General features: G+C 35.6%; 1 long non-coding RNA gene across 1 annotated transcript in view; it reads right to left on the bottom strand.

The window, feature by feature from the left end:
* Positions 1-19,874, bottom strand: part of LOC119717187 (uncharacterized) — a 60,563-nt gene extending 40,689 nt beyond the window's left edge. The window contains exon 1 of the long non-coding RNA XR_005266333.2: positions 19,740-19,874. This is a non-coding gene — a long non-coding RNA (uncharacterized lncRNA). The remainder of the gene's footprint in view (positions 1-19,739) is intronic.
* Between the last annotated feature and the right edge of the window lie 5,900 nt (positions 19,875-25,774).

The following is a 25,774-nucleotide window of genomic DNA, read 5'->3' as shown; positions in this document are numbered from 1 at the left end:
GATACCATGTAAGATTGCCCTTGGGATATTAAGGATATACTAGATTCCTCTGCTGGTATGTTTTTCCTCAGCCACTTTGAAACAATACAACATATAATGAATGAACCAGTCAAAATGGAATTTTAACACAAAATTTTGGTGTGAAAATAATTGCCCCCCTCCCCTTTTTCTATACAGATGCTATTTCATTTATGTCATTCCTCTTTCTTTGCACTCCATACCCAAAGGGATGTTAGGTACAACTGGAAAAAATCTAATATCCTCGCAGAATATATCTTAATCCTTGCTGAAGGATTCTGTATCAACTTGAATTTGTCTGATCACAAAATTGGCACCATTTCCTCAGGCAATTACAGATAAAATTCTGTAAAGTCTGTAAATAAAAACCTTGCTTCTTGTAACACCATACACAGCTAAATACACCCACAATAGCTGGGCTTCCCTTTCTTTGCAGATTACCAGAACTGTGAGAAGAGGAATTTTAGGTAGTTACCAGAAAGGACATTATGTTCAAGAAACTATTGCTTTTGCATAAGGTTTGTACCTCGTGGTCCAGATATTCTCAGCAATCTGAATACCAGAGAGAGATTCTATCACCATGCAAATATCTTCCTCCTAACTTCTTAAAATGCCTGTGCTCTCCACTTTCTACTGGACTTACAGAAGTGGGAACCAACAGGCTGCAGCACTGTCCTCTCACTTCTGCATCTTCTCTAATTCTAGTCTAATGACAACTTGGTCAGGTATAAACTGTAGTCTAATAAACCAATGGCTTGTCAAAGCACATGAATTTCCACAAGCTTTACAAAGTATGTAAAATTCACCAGGGGCAATTTAAATTAGAGGTTATAACTAAAATTAACAATTTTTCTTTACCATAACGGACTACGTGCAGAATATTTGCAAAATTTGAGTTGTCTTGATTTCACTGTTACTAATGTGGTAATTTGTATTTGCAGTGGTATAAGTACTGCTACAGATCACTGAATCCGTTTCATGATATTGAATTAGCACTACAAAAGAAAAAGGCACCTGGTGATTTGGATGATAGATTGGTGCTTAAGACCTTGTGGAAAGGATGAGGAGTGAGAAAACAGAGATAGTTTTTGTTTGTTTGTTTGTTTGTTTTGACATTTTGTATGTTGGTGCCTATTATCAATTAACAATTATGGAGAAATAGAGGTTATTACCTCTGCAAAAGAGGAGGACAGTTCTCAGCTCTTGTTCTACTCTTTCTGACTTATGGCCAGCTTAACAATGCACAACTCAAATAAACTAGTCAACTTTATTCTGCTTATAAACAGATACTGTTGGAAAGTATAATTGATACATCCTGTTGAGCCAATTTCATTCCAACTTTTCCATTTCCTTATAATGCTCAAACAGGCATGAGAGAAAGTTACACTAATTTTACACAAGCTAGCACGCACAGTCCACAGCTACCAATGTAAAGCCATTCTGACACACTGTTATCAGACTGAATGTCTTTATATTCAGCAGGATCTGGCTCTAAGGAAATATGAAAATAAATTAGCTATTAGCTTTATTAATTAAAAAAGTCATTCCGGTGGAAAATAGGAGGTTGTAATTTTAAGCTTTTAATTTAGTGTCTATGTTAGCCTGTTAAGCTCTGTAGGTTCCCTCATGGGAGAAAAAAATAAAAAAAACCACACACAACAAAAACACATTTCTTCAATTGTACCAGATACCTCTAAGTGTACCTGGACAAGGTGAAACAGCACAAGGTGTAAGTGAGTTTAGTATCCATGGCTCTGAAAAACAGCAAATTTCTTTCTGTATATCTTAATATTTTGTTTATGCAGCAGAAACTAAGCAGCTAAAGTTCACTGGAAGGCCATCATATTGTTGTGATTCCCACAACACACACACACACACACCAGAAGTGATATATATGCACCTTAAAACAGCAGTAACAATTTTCTGTGTATTAGCATATTATTTGCAGCTTTCAAATACAAGTATTTACCCAAGATAATGTCATTTTTATCCCACCCAAGCTTATGTGATCACACGTGACTCAAACACCTACATCTATTCTATTGGATATGGTTAGAAAATAAGGCCAATACAAACTACTGGTGTGAAGGGGTCATCATGAAAACTTCATCAGCACTGGGGCTCAGTGGCTGAGAACTGCTGGTGACCTGAATCTAGTTAGAGGTTAGCAAAAATCTTTTGCTTTGAAACAGAAAAAAATGTAATTTGAAAACTTTGATGAAGCTGTCAGGCTCTGAAAGTCAGAGACTACCCTGGGGACAAAGATAATATTACTGAGTAGAACAAGCCCTCTTCAGTAAAGAAAGAACTCATTCTCTTAGAAGCGTAGGTGGAGGATAAAAAGTCTTTTAAGTGATTTTCTGATGGAATTATGTTGGCAGAGGTTTTGTCTTTCTGGCTTTTAAAATATACACAGAACAAGGACATCATCAAGTTGACAATTTCATAAAGAACTTTTCAACCTCTGTCTTGTTCTCAGCTGAAGAGGGGTAAAGTCCTGCTGCTTAACTTCAGTTCAAAGCCATTTTAAGCTGACGTGTTAATTTTACATTGAATAGATTAATTTTTCCCCTCTGTAGATTCTAAGGGAATATAAAAGAAGATATGTAAAATCATTACAGACATTTGTTAGGTAAACAGATCAGAGAGAAAATTTTAACAAGATCAGTCATAGAAAGTAAGTTTGGAAGAAACTTTGGTAGATCATCTAGTTCAGGTCAACTTTCTAAACTTGACAAATAGGCAGTCGAAAGGCCAGCATTACCTATGTTTTGGTGCAAAACAGTATTTCCTTCTTTTTTTCAAATGCACAAGCTGTCATGTAACCCAGACACCATCAGTGATACCTTTCATTTCATGAATGTTTCTAATACTTAGAATATTTCTAATCACTTAGGGTGATTATAAATTCATCTGTATTGTAACAATTTGTTGTAACAAATAAACCCAATTGAAATCTTCTTCCCAGTTTCCCAAAATGCAATGGCTCAGATAAACTGAGGTAACATTTCAACTTTTCCTGGCTTGCATATATTTGTGTTATCTTCGAGTTGGGCAGCTTGAAAGGGCTGATATATTTTACTGAGATACTGAAGAATAGGATTTTGTAAATATCTTGCTGAAATTTTAGTAAAAACAAAGGAATTTTCAATTTACTATTTTCTAACTTCTCTATATTTTTTTTTTTCTGGAAAAAAAAAAAAAAAGGAAAAAAAATCCCCTATTCTTCTTGGAGTAGACGTCTTGTAATCAATAGATGATTAACACCATATTTTTCCTTTAGCTGATACCCCTTTTGTATAACAGAAGAGATCTGATACTGTGAAAACAAAACATTTATTAATATATTTGTCGACTATATTTAAAAAAACAAACAAAAAACTAGCAGGATTATACCTAGTATCAAGTTTTCAATATCAAAACTGAAAACTTGTCACAAACAAAACCACATAACTTTCAAATTACAGTAACATTTTTCTTAATTTTGGCCTCAGAACATTAATTACATAACATTCAGTGATGTCCACATTGGATTGCTCTATGTCTAACTTATCTAACACCTGCACCTAGAGCATGCAGTCTGAATCTGCATGCCATAGCTGTTCTTACCAGTGGGACAGATTGTGCCACTTTCATATTGCCAATCAAAATTTTCACAGCAGCCCCTCCCTCCCCTCTCAAGTTGAAGTAGGACTTCCACCTAGTTTATTGTGGTTTATGCAGCTCAGAAATTCAAACTATTCTGAGAAGTAAAATTTGATTTAAATACAGTAGAGATCCTCATACTAAAGCACACATAGAACAAATCCACTAAGACTGTTGTACCCTAAAGAGACACCAGTATCTTAAATTCTGTATCATGGTATGGATTTTAGAAACAGTGATTCAGAAATGTACTATCTGTTGGTAGTTTGGGGCCCGAGTTAGGCCTACATTTCCAAAACATGTAGCATGGCAAGACCTAGACTATGCCTACTTCATGAAGGGAGTGGAGAGGCAGGCATTGAGTGTGTCCAAAGGAGGGCAACAAAGGATATGAAGGGTCCAGAGGACAAGACATATGAGGAGCAGTTGAGGTCCCTTGGTTTGTTCAGCCCAGAGCAGAGCAGGCTGAGGGGAGGCCTCATGGCAGCCTGTAGCTCCCTCACGAGCGGAGCGGAGGGGCAGGCACTAAGCTCTGCTCTCTGGGGACAGCGACAGGACCAAAGGGGACAGCATGGAGCTGGGACAGGGGAGGGTCAGGCTGAGGGTTAGGAAAAGGTTCTTCACTGAGAGGGTGGCTGGGCACTGCATCAGGATCTCCAGGGACATGGTCATGGCAGCAAACCTGCTGGGGTTCACCAAACGTTTGGACAATGCTATCAGCCATACTGTCTGAATTTTGGGTGGTCCTGTGTGGAGCCAGGAGCTGGACTCAATTATCCATGTGGGCCCCTTTGAACTAAGGATATTCTGTAAGATTCTAGGATATACAACAGTTGATGTGAAGGTAGATTCTTTTTATTTTATTTTATTTTATTTTATTTTATTTTATTTTATTTTATTTTATTTTATTTGCATAATATGCTCAATTATTCAATATACACTAACAGGGAAAATCTCAGTTTATTACATTTGATATAGTACTGCAAAGACAATAGCCTCTTTATATCAAAATTGACATGTAGAGACTTGGCTAGAATTAAAAATTATATCTTTAAAAAATTCTTCAACAGACTCTTATGGTTTGATCAACTTTTGTTGCCATGGTAACTGTATGCAAGAGTTTCATTAAGTATTTTGTTTCTTTTTTCTTTTTTCACACGATAAAATGAAATCAGTAAGAACATTTACTTAATGACTAAATAGCAGAGGACTTTTTATTTTATGTTTTGATCTGTTCAGATGTCAAAATTTAAATGTAAGCTGAAAGTCTTTACTTTGATTCAATATGCCATACAATTAAATTAGCAGAAAGCCTAATTAACTATTTCAATCTGGCTGCTAATCAAGCAATTTGGTAACTCTAACTTTGCAGTTGAAGTTAGAGGACAGCTGTTTTCCCCACTATTTCATTAATTTGTTGCACTTTAATGGTGGTAGACCTAGTATATAATCCAAATTATGTAGGCACCAAAGAAATGTTTGTGAACCAGTAGAACTTTTACATATTGCGTGGGTGAAGACTGGGGTCTTGTTTTATTTATTCAGGTGAATAAATGGCAGCAAGCAAACATAATTACCAGCATAAGAAACCGAAAGCAAGCAAATGAACAACAACAACGACAAAAAAACACCTACCACCACCAAAAACAAACAAACAAACAAAAACACACGCTACTACTGTTACTTGTTTTCTCACTGGAAGGTGACATAAGGCAAACAATTCTAGTTGTCACTTAAAATCTGTTTATGAACATGAGGTGTGTTCAAATTAATCCTATATATATATCTATATGTGTGTGTATACACATTTGATAATACACTAACTACAAAAAGATTATGGGATCTTATCAGTTCAACAAACCCTTGATGGCTAGCTCCTATCCGTTAAAGCAATAGCTATGAAGTTGATTTATTTATGATTAAATAGAAAATAAAACTCCACATTTGAAACATCTGTGGAAAAGACAAAGGAAGAGCCACCAGATGGATTACAGTCTGGTTGTCTATAAACAATTTTTCATAATTCTTACTTCTCATACTTCTTCATGAGATCTGAGTATAAGAATCAGCTTGACCTCTACCTAATTATTTCGTTCGTACCTAAATTTGTTCATCTCCCCTCTTCTCAGCCTCTTCTCACACCTATCCATTCCATCTTGATGAAGTATCCTCATACTCTAATAGGAGCCCAGAAAACTCTGTACTAAACTCCTTGAACTTTGAGGAAGAAGTTAACTTCAATCACAATGTCCATTAGTTTTTCTCAGCATCTCACAGGTAAACAGGTTCCAGGAAGAGATATCTGATCTCTCCAGTTTAATCCCCCGAGGTCCACACTTACATGGTCCTGCTTTTCCAGTGCCTTCTAAGCGTTTTTCACAGAGACTGGCCCAAATTCATTTGCAGCATGATTAAGGTAGGAACCTGGATTGAAATCATTAGGTCCTACAATAGTAGGTTCACAACCCAATGTGAAAATAAACTACTTGTCTTTTCATACAATGTCCACTTCTGCTATTTAATACCATTATTTCTCAGTTCTGCACACTACCCTCATTTTCTAAAGAGATTAAATATTCCTGTGACTGACAAGTGGGCCATTAGTAATTTGGCATCTGGTGCTTCAGACACTGAATTTAAAAGCAGGATTTATACACTCCAACCTGCCATATTCATTCTACCATACACTTATGCCCTGAATGAAAAGACAAGGCTGAATTAATATGTCAGTTCTGTGTCCGTAGCATTTGTGTTGCTGTTTTTTTTCAAAGAGGAGAAAAAGACATATTTGGCAGCATGCATTGCAATGACAAAAAAAAAAAAAAAAAAAAAAAAAAAAAAAAAAAGTGGACATTTCTAATTCAATTATATTGTTTTAAAACATCCTTCAGAATGTTCAACTCTGTCACACTTTAACTGCATAATTTGAGGGATTCTGGATAATTTTACAAAAGTAAGAATGTGGACTGAAAATAAAACCAAAGTCTTCATGAAACTTTCAGAATGAAGAGTTAGGAGGACAGAACAAAATATGTGTATAAGAACTAAGAAAAAAGTAGAGGTTGCCCCTTATTTTTTTGGCTTCCTTCCTTTTCTAGATCTGGGTGTCCTGAGAAGCTGTCTGTGGATGTGCTGTGCTCCTAATGGCCAGCTGGCCTGGATGCCATCCAAGTCTTTTGCTGTTCTTCGTTGTGCATTTGTGCACAGCTATTCCAGCTTGTTCTCTGTTCATACTGTCCCTAGTGCTTATACTAGAAATCTCACTACAATGCGAGCTAAGACGTTAAAATTTCTACCAAAGTCTAGAATTAACACCTTACTATTTTAAGGAGGCTCTTATCACCCGGGAAGGTAGGGAAAAATCACACCACTTACTCATCAAGTACCTACTAGGTTCTGTACAATTCATGAACCAGATTCAGTGGAGACTCTCATGTACTGAGAATTTGCCATCAGTCTGGTAAAAGTGAAACAGAACAAAAACTCAGAAATGTCAAGCTGTTGGGAAGAAATGAAGAATTCTGTCCTGTTTGAAACCACAAGCTGTGTAATAGGAAATGGCAGCTTGTAATGTCTTGCTGGAGCAGCACCTAAAAATCCCCCACTTGCTCTCATCTGAGAAATCATTCAAGTTATAATCTGAAAGTCCTGTAGCCAGAAAGAGAATGAAAAGAGAAACTGCTAAGTAACTGAAGTATTACCATCCCCCTAGACGAGGAAAATTAGACACTTGCTTTTCTTCCTGACAAGGTATGCTGATAACTGAATGCAATATGAAATGCTCTATAGTCTAGAATTCTTTAGGTTTTGCAATTCAATAGCTGAGCTACAGAACTACATTATAGGGTAATAGGACCTCAAGGTTTTTCTTATTCAAATTTAAAAAAAGAACAGTAATTGCATAAATACTTCACCCTGTTATATCCTGAATCATCTGTTTTAGACTGCATTGGATACTAACTTCCCCTCACTTCTTCCCCCCTTCCCCCTTCTTTTTTTTCCCTGTAAAGAAAGAGAGAAAAAAAAAAAAAAAAAAAAAAAAAAAGCTTCTAAAAAAAGCTTCTTGGTTAAACTTGTCTACATTTTTATCATTTTCTTTAGTTTTTATTTCAAATAACTCTTACAACCTCAGCATAAAATAATTTGTTTATCTAAACTCCTTCAGTCTAGAGAATGGGTTGAAAGCCTCTCTAAGTGTAACCCACTATGCACATTTAGCAACATTTCATGTAACTCATTTAGTGAGAAAGAGCCCCTGTGCAACGTTTTGTAAATGTTTTGGTGTATCAAAGAGATCAGTACCAGTATTAACAGTGGTACTGCCAAGGCAAATAAAAAAATGAATGAGACATTTTCAAACTCTGCATTGTTGTGAGGTTCGAATCAGTATGATAGCAATTCACATTTTACCAAGTTAGCTGTCTATAGCTAGCATAAGGATTAATATGGATGCATTTTAAAGAACCTAAAAAACAACAACAACAACAAACAAACAAACAAAAAAACTATAGTTCATCTGCTTCTAGCAATAACAGAGTGTGTGATTTTTTCCATTCAAAATGCTAAATGATACAATGTATAGTTTAATTTCACATATACTTCAGTTTGCTCTGTAAAAAGAAGAAAACATTGTAAATCCCCTTTTATGGATAGTTCTGTCCTTTTTTTTTTTTTTTTTTTTTTAAATCAAATTTAGATTTTTTATTTCTTTGTCAGTAGAAGAGGTAGTTACTTGTGATGAAGCCCACCTACTCAATACATCTATTATAGGAAGAGATGAATCACTACTTGTTGTGCCTTTCTTTCTGTTGACTATGGATGAAGCATAAGGGAGTAGTCATCTAAAAATAAGACATCTGATCTAAGCTAAAGTTAGGCAAGAGGAATCCTAGGATAGATAGCTAAATATGTATTATAATTTAGTCCTTAAAATACAAAGCCATATTGGAAAATCTAAATGAGGCGCATTTTAAAAACATGTTTTTCATTGGATATTAGACATCTAAATATCTTTCAAAGTGAAAATGCATCAGGAATGTGTCCAAAGCCAGGACTTGTAATACCTATAAATCATAAGTGCATTAGGTAGCATGTCGATTTATTAGCATGCTTTGAACCCAAATATATATTGCTAATAAAAGTATTTTGCTATTTTACAACTGTGATAGCATAGCCAGTCACAATGTGTAAACTTTTAACATAACTGTGTGAGCAATAGGACCACCAAAATGGCAAAGAAAAACAGGTGTATTTGCATACAGAAGGCATCCAAGTGACCAAAGTTGTCTAAATAAGGAAAAAATAATGATAATGGACTGTGAGTTGGGGGAACATCTACCCAAAGAAACAAGAAAGTTGATGAGCAGAAGAGGAGACCCCATGTTTGTGAACAGAGATCAACAGAATAAAAATATCAGGTGTAAGTAAGGGAAGTTGAAGGAGAAAACACAAATTGCATGCCCCTCTTCTAATCAGGTGCAACCAATTGTTTTTATTTGTATTATTCTACATTACTTGGAAAGTAATATTCCCAAAACAGATTACTTCATGTTGCATAGCAAATTTACTCAGTAGAGGCAAAGCTTAAAGTGTCAATAAACTGGTAATAAGGAAGCATGTGGTAAAATGCATTTGACAGGTTGGTCATTCTGTTCAGTAACAGGTGATGAGATTCACAAAGACATACATATAGTTTGTGGGAAGATAAAGAGGCACAAAACGTAGTGCATTTTAGTTTTATACAGCCTTTTAAAGCGATTGATGACTTAGGAAGCTGAACATACAACCTCCCACTATGCTCAGTAGCTCGGACCTTTGCCGTTGAGTTGAGTTTTAAAATACTAATCAGTTTAAAAATGTGTGAGGCTTTATTAAACACATTTTTCAAACAGTTGCAGCTGTAGAGGGTGAGTATTCCACATCCCTAGTGTTTACAAAATAGCCACTTTCCTATTTATTGGCCTTCAAGCTTTGTGATCATTCATGGCTGCTAACCGAGAGGCAAGAAACAGTAATCTTCCTTACCATGCACAGTCATCACTAACAGGAATAAAAGCTCTTCATTTTCTCAAAGGTAGCCTCTCTTAAAGAAATCTGGCAGCAAAACTATCCTGACATAGATGATCTATGACACAGATGATCTGTGATGAACTATCCTTACATAGATGAACTATCTCTAACTGAAAAGTTACTAGTTAACAATTTTTTTTCTCTTTCCTATTATCATCACCAAGATAGAAAAAGATATAGGATAGAAAAGAAACTGTAATTCTTGTTGTACTTTGCCTTTAGTAGAACCTATTATTTTAGTCACCTGTGTTACTGCAAGGTAAAGAAATACCCATTTGCCATTCCTGAAGAAGAATGTGGCTAAATAAATGAAATGCGAAGGCTGGACAAAAAAGCACAGCTCTTGATCGTGCTCGCATTAATGGCACAGTGCAAGAATAAGGATAACCAATCAAAATAGCTAACTTGATTAATAGGAAGCAGGGAAAAAATGTCACTTGGCATTTTATTGCAAGTGTGCAAGAATATAAATTAAGTAATGTATGTATCAGGGAATTAGCTATCACTGTGTTGGAAGTGTTTGGAAGACTGATAAATCGCAGATGTAAATTTTAAAACATAATTTACTAAATGCATTCATTACAAAACATTTGTATGCTATATTAGTTGTGGGCATACAATATGATACAAACTGGTAGCTGGTGATCATGGTTGTGGTCCTTTATGGTTCACACCTTGATGGCAGTCACATTGCTCATACTTAAAATATTTATTCATCATGGCCATGTTGTCACAGTCTTATGAAGTACCTATATATTGCTGTTAGTAACACTTCTTTAGTATGCTCATATTTGGGTTCAAAGCGCATCAATATTAATTATACCCTGCTTAGTGAAAAAAATCTGTAGATGTCACAGGCCTCTGCTTTGGCTACACTACAGTTTGAACAGACTGTGCAGTTCAGGAGAGAATCAAAACCCAACATTTCTTAGGTACAGCAGTTTATTCCCCCAAACTGTATTTTCTGGTAGTAGTGAGGACTTGGTCTGCCAGTCACTATGGCAGATTCTGAAAGTTTAACACTGATGATATTTTTTCACTAAAGCTAGCTGCCACCTGCATATAGTAAATGTAAAACTGCAGTTTCATTGCCTTGTACTAGCAGTCCTGCATTCATGGTCACAAAAATATAATGGTACCAATTTAACTCAAACATTGCCAGAACCAATTTCCCATTAATATTTTTTTTCCATTAAATATATACAAACTATAGTCTGCGCTGCAAGGAAGGTTGCTCTATAATTGTATTTTCTACAGATACTGCTTCAGCATAATGAACTCAGCTCATAGGATTCTATGGAAAAGCAGTTTCCTGAGCCAAAAGTTAAAGATGAAAGGAAAGTTGTTCCTCATTCCTAGGTTACTGGTTCCATTCTAGTGGATGGCACCAACAGAAATTTGGTCATGAGTTAAATCTTTGTATTTGGTATCACAACTGCATGATTTCTCTTAGGACTGTCATTATGATCTGTGCGGTTTGAAGAGGGCAGATTGACTGCAGGATACTGAAGTCTGTGTCTCTAGGTCTGGAATAAACATCATGTTTCATAAATGATAATATGTTTGCTAGAGAACATATCTACATATCTACATGACTAGAGCATAGTTCTTCAGCCTTTCTACAACCAATTGCCCCCATGCAAGAAGATAAGCAAATCCTAAATCAAGCAAGAAGCCTGCCTAAGAAGTTGTATAGTGGCCCATCCTGTCATACACAAACTCCTATCATCTATACCTGGATAGTAGTTTTTCATTATACATGTACCAGTAAGTATTATAGGAGAATAAAAGAATATTGAGGAAGAGCAGTGAAACAATTACGTATGCTCTAGGGAGGAAACAGAGGAATGGGAAGTTTCAGGCCTTGTTGAGAGCAGAGACTTTGTGCTAGGCTTAGTGCAACCCTATGGACCAAACCTCCTCACAGTCTGCTTTGGGCTCCATGGTCACAGTCATTGACCATGTCTCATTTCTTCTAGGGACTGATGGTTAGACCAGATGATATTGGAGGTCTGTTCCCACCTTAATGCTTCTATGATTCTGTGATTCTGAGCTCTGCAGATTTAAAGGTCAGTTACTGCTGATTTGGATTTTCCAACTCTAGAATTGGCTTTCCATTTTATTTATTTATTTTATTATTTTATTATTATTATTATTTTTTATTTTCAAGCTGTGCTGCCCTCGAGGTTCTCCAATAAGACTAGTATTTTGTGACATACTTTTTATAAAGTATGCCTTTGTGTATGTGTAGTAGTAAGCCTTGGAAGCTAATACCCCTGGAGCAATTCTACAGCTATAAAAGAGACAGATTTGGGGTGTTCCAGACTGGGAGTTGTAAGTACTTGCCAAGAGCTTCCACTATATGTGAGTTATACTCTCAACTGATCTATGAAAGACGAGGCTTTTAGACTACTGTGGGAGTCTAGGAAAAGTATATGACTAAACTAAGTTCTCCCAGTTTTCTTATCACCATTTGTTTTACGTCAAACATGCAAACTCTTCTAACTACACTTCTGGAAACTTCATTTATTTATTTATTTATTTATTTTTTAATAAACTGTAATAATAAATTAAACAGTAAAAATAGGTCATACCTCAGGCAGAATTTGCTTGATCTCGGTTTGGCTCTGCCAGGGTCTGAAAATGTACTTATTCAGCAACGACACTGTTTTTTTCCACCACATGCCATAATAATGCTTACAGAACTCAAGGTCTGAAACATACAGTTGGTGGAAAACACATCCCTGCCATGATACAGAAAACAAACAATTCCTCCAACCCAAAGTGTCAGTCAAAACACATCCTAAAATGAAATTGATTTACATTCAAAGTACTGGAAAATATATATATATTTTTTCCTAGAGTCAGTAATTCTGCTTGTCCCAATAAGTCAAACTGAGCTGGAATAAAACACTTGATTAATTTAGTACAACATGGCAACTTTAAAGAATGGGTGTGTCATGCTATTATTCGTAAAACTTTTTGTGTGTGTGTGTGTGTGTATGTGCGTGTGCAGTCTAGATTGGAAATAGCTCTGCATCAAAGGAAGGAGAAGGTCAGCTCTTTTTTTTTTTTTTTCTTTATTTTTCTTTCCTTTTTTTTAAAAAAAATCTGTTGTATAAAGAGCTTGCTAGTTTGGCAGTGATACAATATGTGCTCTTATGATATAGAGAGGAAATCTGCCTGTTTGTCTCAGTGTTTATATTTATATAGTTGTTGCTCAGCCCTAAAGCTGTTCTTTGAGCTCATTTGAGATCTCCAGCTAAAATAAATGTCACACACTGCTGAATTATTATAAAAATAATTCTGTTTATTTACAAATATGACAACAAGCTGGTAACTTACTGAGATCCTCCAAAGGATTTTCAATCTTTACAGAAATGCATTCCAGACAGAATATTTCCAGTATCCCTGAATATCACATTCTAGATTCAGCTATTAACCACTTACCAATAGACGTGTCCAGTCTTAGTATCTCCATATTATGATGGATATAAAGGACATTATCAAATATTGAGAAAAGACTGTTTATAAAAGATAAAATCACTCTCTCCCTTTTCAGTTTTTATGACCATATTGGCAGCAACTTTTATCCCATCTTCAAGAGTGCAGTGGGATTCAAACAAGATGTGGAAATGACAATAAAAACAGAGAATGAGAGTTCAAATTAAGTAGTATATGTTAAAACAGCTATGATGACACTGAAATGCAGGACATTTTTGCTTCGTGGTAGCATTTTTATTATAAATGATGATTTCTTTTGCATACATAACAGAAAATCCCTCTCCTAACACACATACTCATATTTTTCCCTTTCAGAAACAGTAAAACCAGCAAAATGTTTATCATCAGCTCTACTATCAGTATGCAAATAAATACAAAAGCACTCTACCGCATTGAAAAAAAAATCTACTTATTCAGTATTTCTCATAGTAAACTTTTTCTTAATGATGTTAATTACCCAAGAGAGATCATGAGATTGGAAAAAAAAATACTAATGAGTAAATTATTGATTATATAAATATTTTGGAATATTCACTATGGCTTTAACCACAGATGACCTGTTCTGAGATGATTTCAGCTGATGCAATAATTTCATAAAATATTTTTTGGTGCTGATCCCATACAATATGTGGATAAAGCTAGACTAAATCAATTACAGCTATCAACCATTATTGATAATTAGTTTTTTAACTATATTCGGTATTATCCAATATTTAAGCAGTCCAACAACACAATCATATTCCAGCCTAAACAAACTGAGAACGTCTTTCAAGGCAGGTGGAATTTTCTCTTCTAAGAGTATCTCAGCATCCTAATTTTAGCCTCATTTAGATCAATATTTTAACCAAGGAGCTTTGAGTGCTTGGGCCAGGTTACAGTCTATTAGCAAATTTATGTGTAAACTATATGTTGACCACTGGTACTGCATCAAATATGAAGTATCATTTTCTCTCCAGAAAGGAAAAAAAAAAAAAAAAAAGCAAAAAAAAAAAAGTAGTATAAAAAGTAAAGGCAACACATTTAATTTACTTCAATAACTTCAATATTTGGCATGTTTCTGGGAATGACTAAACTCTTCATCTGTGATATAGGTTCTTTTGTGGTGAAAGGAGAATGAAATAAATAACCCTTATAACTATACTAGAGTACAGAAGGTCTATATATTTTTTCAAATCAGGAAAATATTACTTCATGAATGCCAGAGGTATGAGTGGAAAGCAGATTTTCTGGGATCTGCCCACGTATCAGCAAAACCATCAGGTTTTCAGCCAAATTAAATTGCAGGTTTTAGAGTACCTTGGAGGGAAAAACAAAACAAAAGAAAATAGGGCTTATCTATACTTATAAACTTCAAAGATATTCTAAGGTGGCAGAAAAAAGCATAAGCACAATGAGGCAGAGTCAGAAAGTGTAAGGATAAGTGCTTGTCTCAGTGCCTCATTAAAAGAAATATGAAGGCTACACACAACATCTCCTAGTAAGGTCAACTTCTAAACTCTGTAGTTGAAATTCTTGATGCTAACTTATCAGGACCTAAGTCTATCAAATTGTCTTTCTGGTCCTCTGGAGGACCTCTGGACTTGCTCAAACCTGTGTTAACACTGAAGGTAAAAGAAATAGAAAATATAGTGAAGAATTTATTTTTATAATAACTGGGGTCAATTGCCCTCCTGTCCGTTTTAGCTGAAAAACAAAAAACAAAACAAAACAAAACAAAACAAACAAACAAACAAAAAAACAATCAACTATGATGACATTTTATTTTTTCTTATGACGTCATAAAATGCAAAAACATTTTTAACAATTCTGTAATTTAGCAACTATGTAAAAGAGAGACATGGGGAAAAAGACAATAGTTAATCTGATTTGTATTTTAGTCCTGCCATTCCTCAACTAATTTTAAAACACAAACAATAGAAAAAAAAAAGTTATGGAAAAGTATATAAGAAATTTATGTAATGATATCCTTAAATTCATATACAGTCTACCGACAGAGAAATAGTGCTTCATGCCTAAACTGCAACAAGTGTTTTTGTTTCATTTTAGTTTTGACCGTCTGAACCCTAAAACGTTTTTCCAATTTAGAACATCTTTTATGTCTTTACAGATGAACTAAATTGGGATTTGCAAAGATTTATGAGAATTTCGAAATTAAAATTAAAAATTTCACTTCAAAGTTTGCCAAGCCTATATAGAAGTCCGTAAACTTCTCTGTGCTCTCTACATATTTCTTATATAATTTGGGGTAAAGAACATAGTGGAGCAGATTTATGATTCTCTAAACTGCAGAACAGACTTTTATCTTACAGTTAAGGAGTCAGATTGATGCTCTTACAAGTTGCTACTGTAGTTCCTTTTAATTGAAACAGACACTGCTGAAAAGAGAAACACAAAAAAGGCTGGAGTGGTGCAAGGTAATCAGAAGCTTGCAGAAATACAGGCTTTTTGAAGAGATTCACTGTTATTGCCTCAACTACTTTAAAATAAACAAGTGTACAAAGAATTAACATATGTAAAATCCTACATTAAAGTGAGATTGGCTCATTTAGAAGCAGTAATACAGCAGGAAAGCAGCCTGCAGCCAACAAAGAGCTGCACAGCGGGAGGCTTATCCCAGCAAACAACAATTCACACCTGTTAATTATGCTGAATGGGCTTGCACACAATGCTAGGCATAGCATTTATCCATTGTTTAGAAGCAATACTAATGTAATCTCTTATGTTATTGTTATAAATTAAATGAGAGCTTAACATGAATCATTTCCTTGCAAATCATCAATTAACTCATCGTAGCATTTGCCAGGGGACGCATAAAGTTCCAGTGCATCCTAAAGCTATGTAAATAATTAATATTTCATCTTTACTGACAATTATAGTGAGATTTTTGGTGGTGGTACATCAAATCAATAATTTGGGGAAATTCCTATTCAAACCATCGTATATATTTTTTTATTATTTAAAAACTAAAATATGTTTGAACTAAGAATAAAAAAGCCCTAAGCTTCTCACAGAGGTTTCACTTAAAATTCTAACACTGTCTAATTAGAAAGCATGTCAATCAAAATTGAAAGTTTTAAAGCAATATTTAAGTAATTTGAAACCCAGTCAAAATCTAACAATAACTTGATATACTTGAAAGACTGAAGACTTTCACAATTTCATTCTGCTTCATCATGTTAATGCTTGGAAGAAATACCGAAGACATGAAATGCTTTGATATTTATTCTTCTATCAAAACTATTTGATTAAAAATATTTTTCCTACCTGTACCCTTCTGTATACCTAAAACAAGCAGCATTAGAAGTCTTGTCCCTAATCTTAAACTGTAGGATACTCACTATATTGGAAACTTCCAAAAGAAGATTTCAGTACTGAAAGATTATATTTTCCCATTGTTACTTATGTTGTCCTGAAGTATTATGCCTGACTATACACCCAGTCAATTTACACATTAGATAAATATGTATACAGTTGTCTGTAATAATCATACTGAAAAACTCATTAGGACAGAATAGAAACCACACGTTAGGAAAAAACAAACAAACAAACAAAAATAACCCTCACACAGGAATCAGAGTTAAAAAAAAAAAAAAAAAAAAAAAGTTAACCAGATTATTAAGTAGATTTTTCTGTACTAGTAACTTATTGATAAACCAACATATTAAATTCATTTTATATACTCTTTAAAACAGGCCAGTGGGATTGCTAATGGTATTTTTTTCCTGTGACATATTTATTTCATAAGAATTTAAAAGCTCCAAATATGTAGGTATGTATGTATTCTACATCAAATCTCTTATGGGTCCAAGTAGATCCAATATTTCATTTCTGACACAGAGGTCATCCGTGATCTAAAACTTATTCTGAAAACATTTTATTGCGTTTTTACACTTTGAGCATGTTTCATTTCCCTTACAAGAGAAATCAGAAGTTTCTTTATGGTCCTTCTCATTTGCCTGTTTTCTATCCACTCTCGTTTTCACAATAATACAATACCAGACACCCTCATCAGAGTGCATGCAGGGCTACAAATCACAGTAAGCATACATCTGGCCCCAGATTTAAGGGATTTGTTGCTTCAGTTGATTTTGAAGAGACTTCAGCAAGATCCTTCTTAAGGTGCTATAAGATTTGAGCTATGATATATAGCCCTAATATATGGGGGAGGGGAGAGGTAATTTGTTACCCTTCAGGAAACCTTTTGTTTTCCTTTACTCACCACTGGTAATGAAAAAGTATGAATTCCATTTTCACTAGAAATGCCCTAAATGAGTTTTAGGTAAGTCTGGACAAATGAGCACTCTGGTTTGTTCTTCTCTGCCCAGTTAAGGCAATCCCTGCTCTTCCTAACAAAAAGGCAAAGGGAGTTTGAGAGTAAGGTTCACAAATTTGAATCCCAATTAAGGGGTGCCAAGCCCAGAATATGAATGTTGCAGACAGCAGTGCAGAAACAGTGTGTTTTCACTGAATTTTCGCTAATTCAGATTTATTAAAATAAACAATCTGAAAGTGCAATGACAGCAGAAAATCCCTGTTATGCAGTCACATCTCTCTACCCGATCTGGATCCCAATGGGTGTTACAGCGTGAAGAAGACTAGTATGAGTAACTGTCGAACTACAGCCTGAAAGGATGCACGTAGGAAAGAACTTACTGAGAACATGAGATGAATTTGCCTCACGTAGCTTTTGTCTAATTTTGAAGACAAGAATAATGGAAAAAATAATGCAACAGAACTAAGGAAAGAATACTAATTGAAAAATCTGATATACTGCCAGACATTTTTCAGAACCACCTGCATCAGAATAAGATATAGTAACATAAATGTTAGAATCTCTTCATTAAATCAGTCCAAGTTCAAATTCTATGTGCCCAGCCTAGCTAATATTACTGTTTTCGTTCAGTCATCCCTTAATCTAAATCTTCTGTCACTTTTACTAATGTGCCTTAGATGAAAGCCCAGTACTTTTGGGGGTTTTATTTCATATATGGCCTAAGAAAGTATCCTAGTATCTGAAAAAGCTGTGCTTGCTGAAGACCCTTCAGATGAATGAATTCTTGAAAAATGCACAATGCTCAATATCACTTGCATGTCAATAAGCAGAATGCCCTTGCAGCTTTTTTTCACTGGCAGTTCTGATATCTCTGGGCTTGGGGCATAATAGATGAGATGTACTTGTGTTGAGAGCATTGAGATCTTTATGACAGAGAGCATGAAAAAGCACAAAATCTGCCTACACTTCACCAAAGAAACCTAAGAGACTCTTGGGTTTCCTGAGGTTAAAACAGTTTAAATTAGTTTTGAGCATTTTGCAGATTGTCACTTGTTCATCTCAATAGGGTGCAGATAGAGCTGCATGGCCATCTGTCCCTTGTTTCAGCTGCCAGCAATCAGCCACTTGGCAGGGCTGCGGCAAAGAACATCTCCATTATATTTAAAGACACACTGGACATTTTGCCGTGAGATTCCTGCCAGCAGTTCTGTATTTTAGGAAGCATCTGAGCAGAAGGAAGAAAGATGCAAAACTGAAAGAAGGTGGAGAGCTTCAGACTCAACTGTGAGTCTGAAGAATAAGTTTAAAAACACATTGAAGCCTTTCAAAGATTTTAAATGGATTTGTTAATTTATTAACAACGTATTTTTGTCCTTGTGTTTTAAAAGTAAATCCAAACATATAATTAGATTATTGTTCAATGAGTGGGTTCTCCTGCCTCATCCTCAAAATAGAGCTGATGTGACAGCTATAGAAATCCTAGCCTTCTGAATCAACAAACTCCCTTTCCAAAATGAAGTTATGTCTGAACTAGATCAAAATGCAACCAGGAACTACCACTGGTATTAATTTTTGAGTTTTGTTTCCAAATCTGCAAAAGAAATAAAAGAAACAAACAAAAAAAGAACCTTCCCCATCACAAGAAGCCTCAAAACACAGCTAAATATTTCTGAATGTTCAGAGCATGACCATCAAGACATAATCCCAAAGAAGGAGCAATCTATCGCCTGTTAGAATTAGAGAAATGTACTCCCCTTTGCTCCCCTGAGTTTCAAAACATGAATAAAGTTGGGAAACTATGCATAAATGAATGACACAAATCTTTGTGGTAGCTGGGAACAAACACAGCAAAGGCATAGGACACTCACCACCTAATGAACATTTACCAGCAAAGGCTTTCAGGGACCACTATGTTGTTGGATTATAGGCATTTAAGTCTCCTTGGTCTTCAGTAAGCTTCAACACCTTTTGCCATGGTTTCTACAAATCATTTCTTAGACAAATACTCTGTGACTTGTTTAAAAAATGGCCCATCAAAGAGTTATTCTGTTGCACTTTCCACAATAATCCAACTACTTAAAACCAGTTTCCATAAAATTCCAGTCTAGTTTAAAATTCTTTCCCTGGGCACCGGTGGCAGCCGACAAGGATAACATAATTAACCTTGCAAGCAAACACACTTTTTTGAAAGAAACAAAAACATGATTTCTCAATGCTTAAATTTCCTTACCATTCCTGGAGACTTCTGGCATTTCTGAGAATTTCCTTAAAGTTCTCATGAACTTCTGTTTGCTCCCAGAATTTGCACTTTCTCTATCTGATCTGACCAAGTCTGCAGAGAGAAGAGAAGAAGGAAGAAAAAAAAAAAAAAAAAAAAAAAAAAAAGCAGCTTTAGTTTTTGTTGCTGCTTTTGGTTTTTAAACTTACAACAACCTGTGTTAGAGGCTTTCCCAGGCATGTGATTATGTGATCAGAGTTACCAAGGAGATGAACCTCTGGTTAGCTGCTAAAAGTAGTATCCTGAAGGAAACACAATTCTGCTCTCTTCTGTGAACACAAACATGTAATATATGTTCACAGACATCAAATTTACTGGTTTACTAGAATTCATTAGTTAAAATTCATAAATGCAAACTAAAATAATAATAATAATAAAAAAATCATTAAGTAATTAATTCTATTTAGGGAATAATAAAAATAACAGGCTTCCAGATGATGTTTATATTTAACAGCATCAGAATGATTATGCTGGTTGATGATCCAGAGAATACAAGACCAATGAGCAGTAAGGTTGAAGCTAAAATGGTGTCATTACTGTATAATAACAACATAACATATAATAGTAATAATAATAACATAGGATATAATCCTATGAGAAGATTTAGAAATTTGATGACAACCTGGAATCTTCAATCAAGTTTAAACTCATGGAGGCAGAAGTTAACATTTGAAGGATTTTGATTTCAGATTCTTTTGAGTGATGACTGTAACAATTAAAATATTACCACTAATATTGATGTGTAGGTAATTTCACTACAAAAACAACTATTGTTTAGCTATGAAAGCTGAATGCTAAATCTTAAATTAGGAGCCAGGACTGAAAACTTAGTTTCTGGTGACCAATAGTTTTACCAAAGTTAAAAGATTTCTATTTCTGTATCTATTTTTCTCTTCCACCAGCATAAATTAGCTGTGCAGTCTATAAACAGTAAATTATAATACCGTGCTTTGCTACCCACTTGAAATGTGCTTTATCATCATTAAAGTCTATTTAAAATATGGTTGTACACATATGCAGTATTTCAAAATACCTTAAATAATAAATACAAGCAATAAATTGGTTATAGTAAAAACAAATAGAATCATAGAATCATAGAATATCCTGAGTTGGAAGGGACCCTTAAGGATCATCAAGTCCAACTCTTGACACCGCACAGGTCTACCCAAGTTCAGACCATGTGACTAAGTGCACAGTCCAATCTCTTCTTAAATTCAGTCAGGCTCGGTGCAGTGACCACTTCCCTGGGGAGCCTGTTCCAGTGTGCAACCACCCTCTCTGTGAAGAACCCCTTCCTGATGTCCAGCCTAAACTTCCCCTGCCTCAGCTTAACTCCGTTCCCGCGGGTCCTGTCGCTGGTGTTAATGGAGAAAAGGTCTCCTGCCTCTCGACACCCCCTTACGAGGAAGTTGTAGACTGCGATGAGGTCTCCCCTCAGCCTCCTCTTCTCCAGGCTGAACAGGCCCAGTGCCCTCAGCCGTTCCTCGTACGTCTTCCCCTCCAGGCCTTTCACCATCTTCGTAGCCCTCCTCTGGACACTCTCCAACAGTTTCATGTCCTTTTTATACTGTGGTGCCCAGAACTGCACACAGTACTCGAGGTGAGGCCGCACCAGCGCAGAGTAGAGCGGGACAATCACCTCCCTCGACCTGCTAGCGATGCCGTGCTTGATGCACCCCAGGACACGGTTGGCCCTCCTGGCTGCCAGGGCACACTGCTGGCTCATATTCAACTTGCTGTCTACCACGACCCCCAGATCCCTCTCTTCTAGGCTGCTCTCCAGCGTCACATCGCCCAGTCTGTACGTGCAGCCAGGGTTTCCCCGTCCCAGGTGCAGGACCCGGCACTTGCACTTATTGAACTTCATGCGGTTGGCGATCGCCCAGCTCTCCAACCTATCCAGATCCCTCTGCAAGGCCTTTCCACCCTCATTCGAGTCCACAACTCCTCCAAGTTTGGTGTCATCAGCAAACTTGCTCAAAATACCTTCTATTCCTACATCCAGATCGTTTATAAAAATATTGAAAAGTACCGGCCCTAAAATGGAGCCTTGAGGGACCCCACTGGTGACCGCCCGCCAGCCTGACGCAGCCCCATTTACCATAACCCTTTGGGCCCTGCCCGTTAGCCAATTGCTCACCTCATAAGATTCACCCATCACTACTTAACAGCTTTGCAGCAAACAGCTTTGGTTTGTGAATTGCAGGCAACAAGAATAAGATTTAGAAAAATTGTTTGAATTATAGACATGATGTAAATAGCTTCAGCAGTTGGCATGAAAAGTTTGAATGATATTGTTTCAGATGTTACTGAAACAAATGACGTGTTACAGACCATTTATTGAACGTTTTGGGCAGAAAAGTTTCACAGCAAAGTTGAATAGATTTTGCATGAGGATTCTTAAAATCAACCAACATGAGAAAACTGAGAACTGAGAGCTTTGAAAGAAGACAGAAAATGAGACTATTTTATGATATGACAACAAGTGCACTTTTAGCAAGTTATATTTCAACAATATATGGGGAAAGAAAGAGGTTCCTTGCAGTGTATACATGTATATTCCATCCACAATTGTGCTATAGTTGTTCTATTTTATTACAATAAGAATAGCAAGAAAGAGAAATTAAAACAAAACAAAACAAACAAACAAACAAAAAAAACACATTAGATTATCCTCTGTGCTAATATACATTCTTGTGGTACTGTCAGTAAACTGATTATTGCTCTCTAGGATTTTTCCAGCTAATGCTTAGCAGTCATAAGAAACTGCATATAACCTTTGGCATATCAGAGCTTCTTGCCCTCCCTTCTTGCCCAGGCTGCTTAGCAATCTCTGTGCTGTGAATGGATTGTGGGTGAATGGCTGGTTTCATGTGGTGGGTAAATAATCCTAGCATTCACTGTGTGAATGAATAATAAGGGACAAAACCATACTTTGTGTAATTCCATTAGAATGAATATGCTAACATCAGGGATCAAAGTAGTTTGCCAGTGGATAAGTGTACACAAGAGCAGCAAATTACCATGGTACCTTCCTTGCCTGAATATGTGAAATAGAAAGAAATTCCAAGGCTAGCCCAGAAAATATGTTTGATCTATAAAGAATTAGCTAGACGTTCAGTACTTGAAAAGGTCTGGCTCTCAGTTTAGAACTGTTTTGGTCCCGCGTATGTCTTTGGCTTTTTATTTATTTATTTTTTCTTCATAAATGCATCACCAATTTCATTCTCCAAACAGCACAGGAGAAAGATAACAGGTTCATCATCACAGAGACTGTCACCATCATAAAACTATGCTCGATCCTAATCAGGTTTGCTTCTTATCAGATGATTTTGACATTAGACTTACAGAAGTTAGTTAAAGTATAACATGTAAAGTAGAATCTTAAAAAGCAAGCAAACTTCCCAGAAATTTACATCTTACAAACTCAGTTAATAATTCTACACATTGATGTGTCTTTTGACACAGTTCTCCGGTCAGATAGAGATAAGAAACACCAGGAGTGACAGTGATTTTATCTAAAATGAAACCTTGAAACAAGTTTTCCCTCCCTCACTGTTCCATATTCTTAAACACCAGAACTGTGTGTGGTATCCAGGAAGTCTGTCCTGCAGTCAGGCACAAGGGCAGGGGTGTTCAATCTGTCTGCCCACAGGCACCATAATACTTGTGTTGACATGCAGTGTCTAGGATCTGTTGCAGTGACAAAGAGGACAAGGAGGACACCAGCTGTACACATTCTGGGTACTCAGATTGATGATATGTGCGAGTTTGGGATGTGTCTTTTTCTACCATTTTGGAGCTGTCAGTGATCTGTATGTCCATCCTGTTTCAACATCATCAGACATGAGCAGTCCAAACTATTCTTTGTCTCCAGAAGCGTGTGCCTGGTAGAACTTCAGGCAGATGTGATTGTGCACTGTGGCCTCTTATCCCCTGCAGTCTCACCAATGGTTGTTTCTATATTTAACTTGATCCAAAATGTGCTGGAAACATAGAGGAATCCCATATCATTAAAGACTGATTCAGACCCACATTTACTTGTGAAAAGCTATCACTCATTACCTAACTGGGAAAAAATCAAACAAAAATTTACACTCATTACCTAACTTAGAAAAATTAGGCACCGGAGGACAGAGAGGAGAGAGGCTGATTTTCATAAGATTATAACACCAAAAGTTGGAAATAAATTGTTTTGTTTCTTTAAAAAAAAAAAAAAAGTTGAATTAAACTCACATGCAAGAAATAAAGTTTACAAAAGCTCAAAGATTATTTTTCAGAACTGTTTTTTTTTGTTTTTTTTTTTTTTTTTTGTGAGAGAAAGAGGAAGAGTTTGATGTTCAAAACATGGAAAGATCACATTTCATTGGTGTAACTGGACATATCAGTGTTTCTGTAGAGCTCTGTGTATCCATTAATAGGAGCTATGTTTCAGACACATAAAATGTGTTAACGTTTTGTTTATTTGCCTTCAATTTATCAGACTAGATGTAGTATATATTCTATACCAGCCAAAATTAATAGTGATAAAGTTTGAAGAGATACAAAGGCTACATAGCAGTAAAGGGCCATAAACATATTTTATATATTAAAGGCTGGGAAGGAGAAAAGAACTACTAGTGTACCAGCACTGCCTGAAAACTAGATTATTGTCTGTTGACAGGAAATGAAACAAGGCCATGATCTCAACTAATTCAAAGTTCCTTTTCTCTCTGTCTAATCTGCTGGTTTAAAGTTTTATACCACTCTCAGTCCTCTGGATCTGGGTTAGAAAGTTTTCAGTATCATACAACAATATGATTGTTAAATTAATTTCTAATTTATGTTCATTAGAATTGGATGAAAATTCTTACTGAAACAATTTTGGCCTGCATTTTTTTTTCTAGAAAAAAATGTAGAAATATGTAACATTGATACATATATGAATGTAATGCATAAAAAAATCTTGAAGTAGAATGATTTCTGAGAAAATAAACATTGTTTTCTGCTTTGTTCCCCCCTCCACCCTTGGTTTTGCATGCTTCATTTGCCATAAGTAGATGTGTTAGCAGATCTTATTTAGTAAAACTACTGAAATATTGAATTTATTTGAAGGATTTCCACATAACATTTTTTCTTGAACAAGACTCACTGTAAAACATAAACCTCCCAACTAATTTGAAATGAAAGGCCAATAGCATAGCATTCCCCTGCTCTACTGTACATTGGGGATAAGGAAAAATGTTAAGGGAAACATTCTCATCAGCTTTTATAATCTTTCTCTATTTTCTGGCTTATTTTCCCACTGTTGTATTATCTTTAATAAATGACAAATTTACTGAGTGCAAACCATCTGTTTCTAGATTGAAACAAGGCTAATATCTTAAATGATTCATGATCACCTGTGTCACTGTTGCTTTTCTATTCCACCATTTGAGATGGTAATATATAGTAGAACAAAAAGCAAACTAACAAAGCACTTTTTATTTAAACAAACAAACAAACAAACAAACAAAAACTATTCAGCTGAATGTACTATTCACTGTGGCAGAAGGATCCTGAAAAGCAGCTTTCATACCAGGTAGAGTAGCATGTGGCTTGTAAATAATAGGTCTTATATGGCTGAAAAGTTGTTCTTTACTATTAAACGTTACACTGTTTACTAAAAGAAATTATTTTGAAATGTAGTATTTCAGATGTAGCTTCCTTTCAAAACTTTTACCGAGAGCCATACAACATGGCTGTGTCTTTTAGCCCATTCTCATTGTTTTCTCTTCCATGTATTGCAGTTTAATAGAAATTAAAAATGAGATGTGAGAATGTGAGTTTTTATTGGCAATCCTTAATATCCTATTAGCAAGTTCTCCAGAAAGAGTTAAGAAAATTTGATAGGATGTATATTTTTTTCCCTCCATCTTCTTGCTTACTAAAAATAAACTGTACGAAGATGCACACAGTTCCATAGAAAATCACTCGGCAATAAAAAGTGCCCATTATAGAGTGTCAAT

The sequence above is a fragment of the Anas platyrhynchos genome, chromosome 5 (assembly GCF_047663525.1).
Source record: "Anas platyrhynchos isolate ZD024472 breed Pekin duck chromosome 5, IASCAAS_PekinDuck_T2T, whole genome shotgun sequence".
Lineage (NCBI taxonomy): Eukaryota > Metazoa > Chordata > Aves > Anseriformes > Anatidae > Anas > Anas platyrhynchos.
The sequence above is the reverse complement of the archived record's forward strand: the minus strand, read 5'-3'. Positions and strand labels throughout refer to the sequence as shown.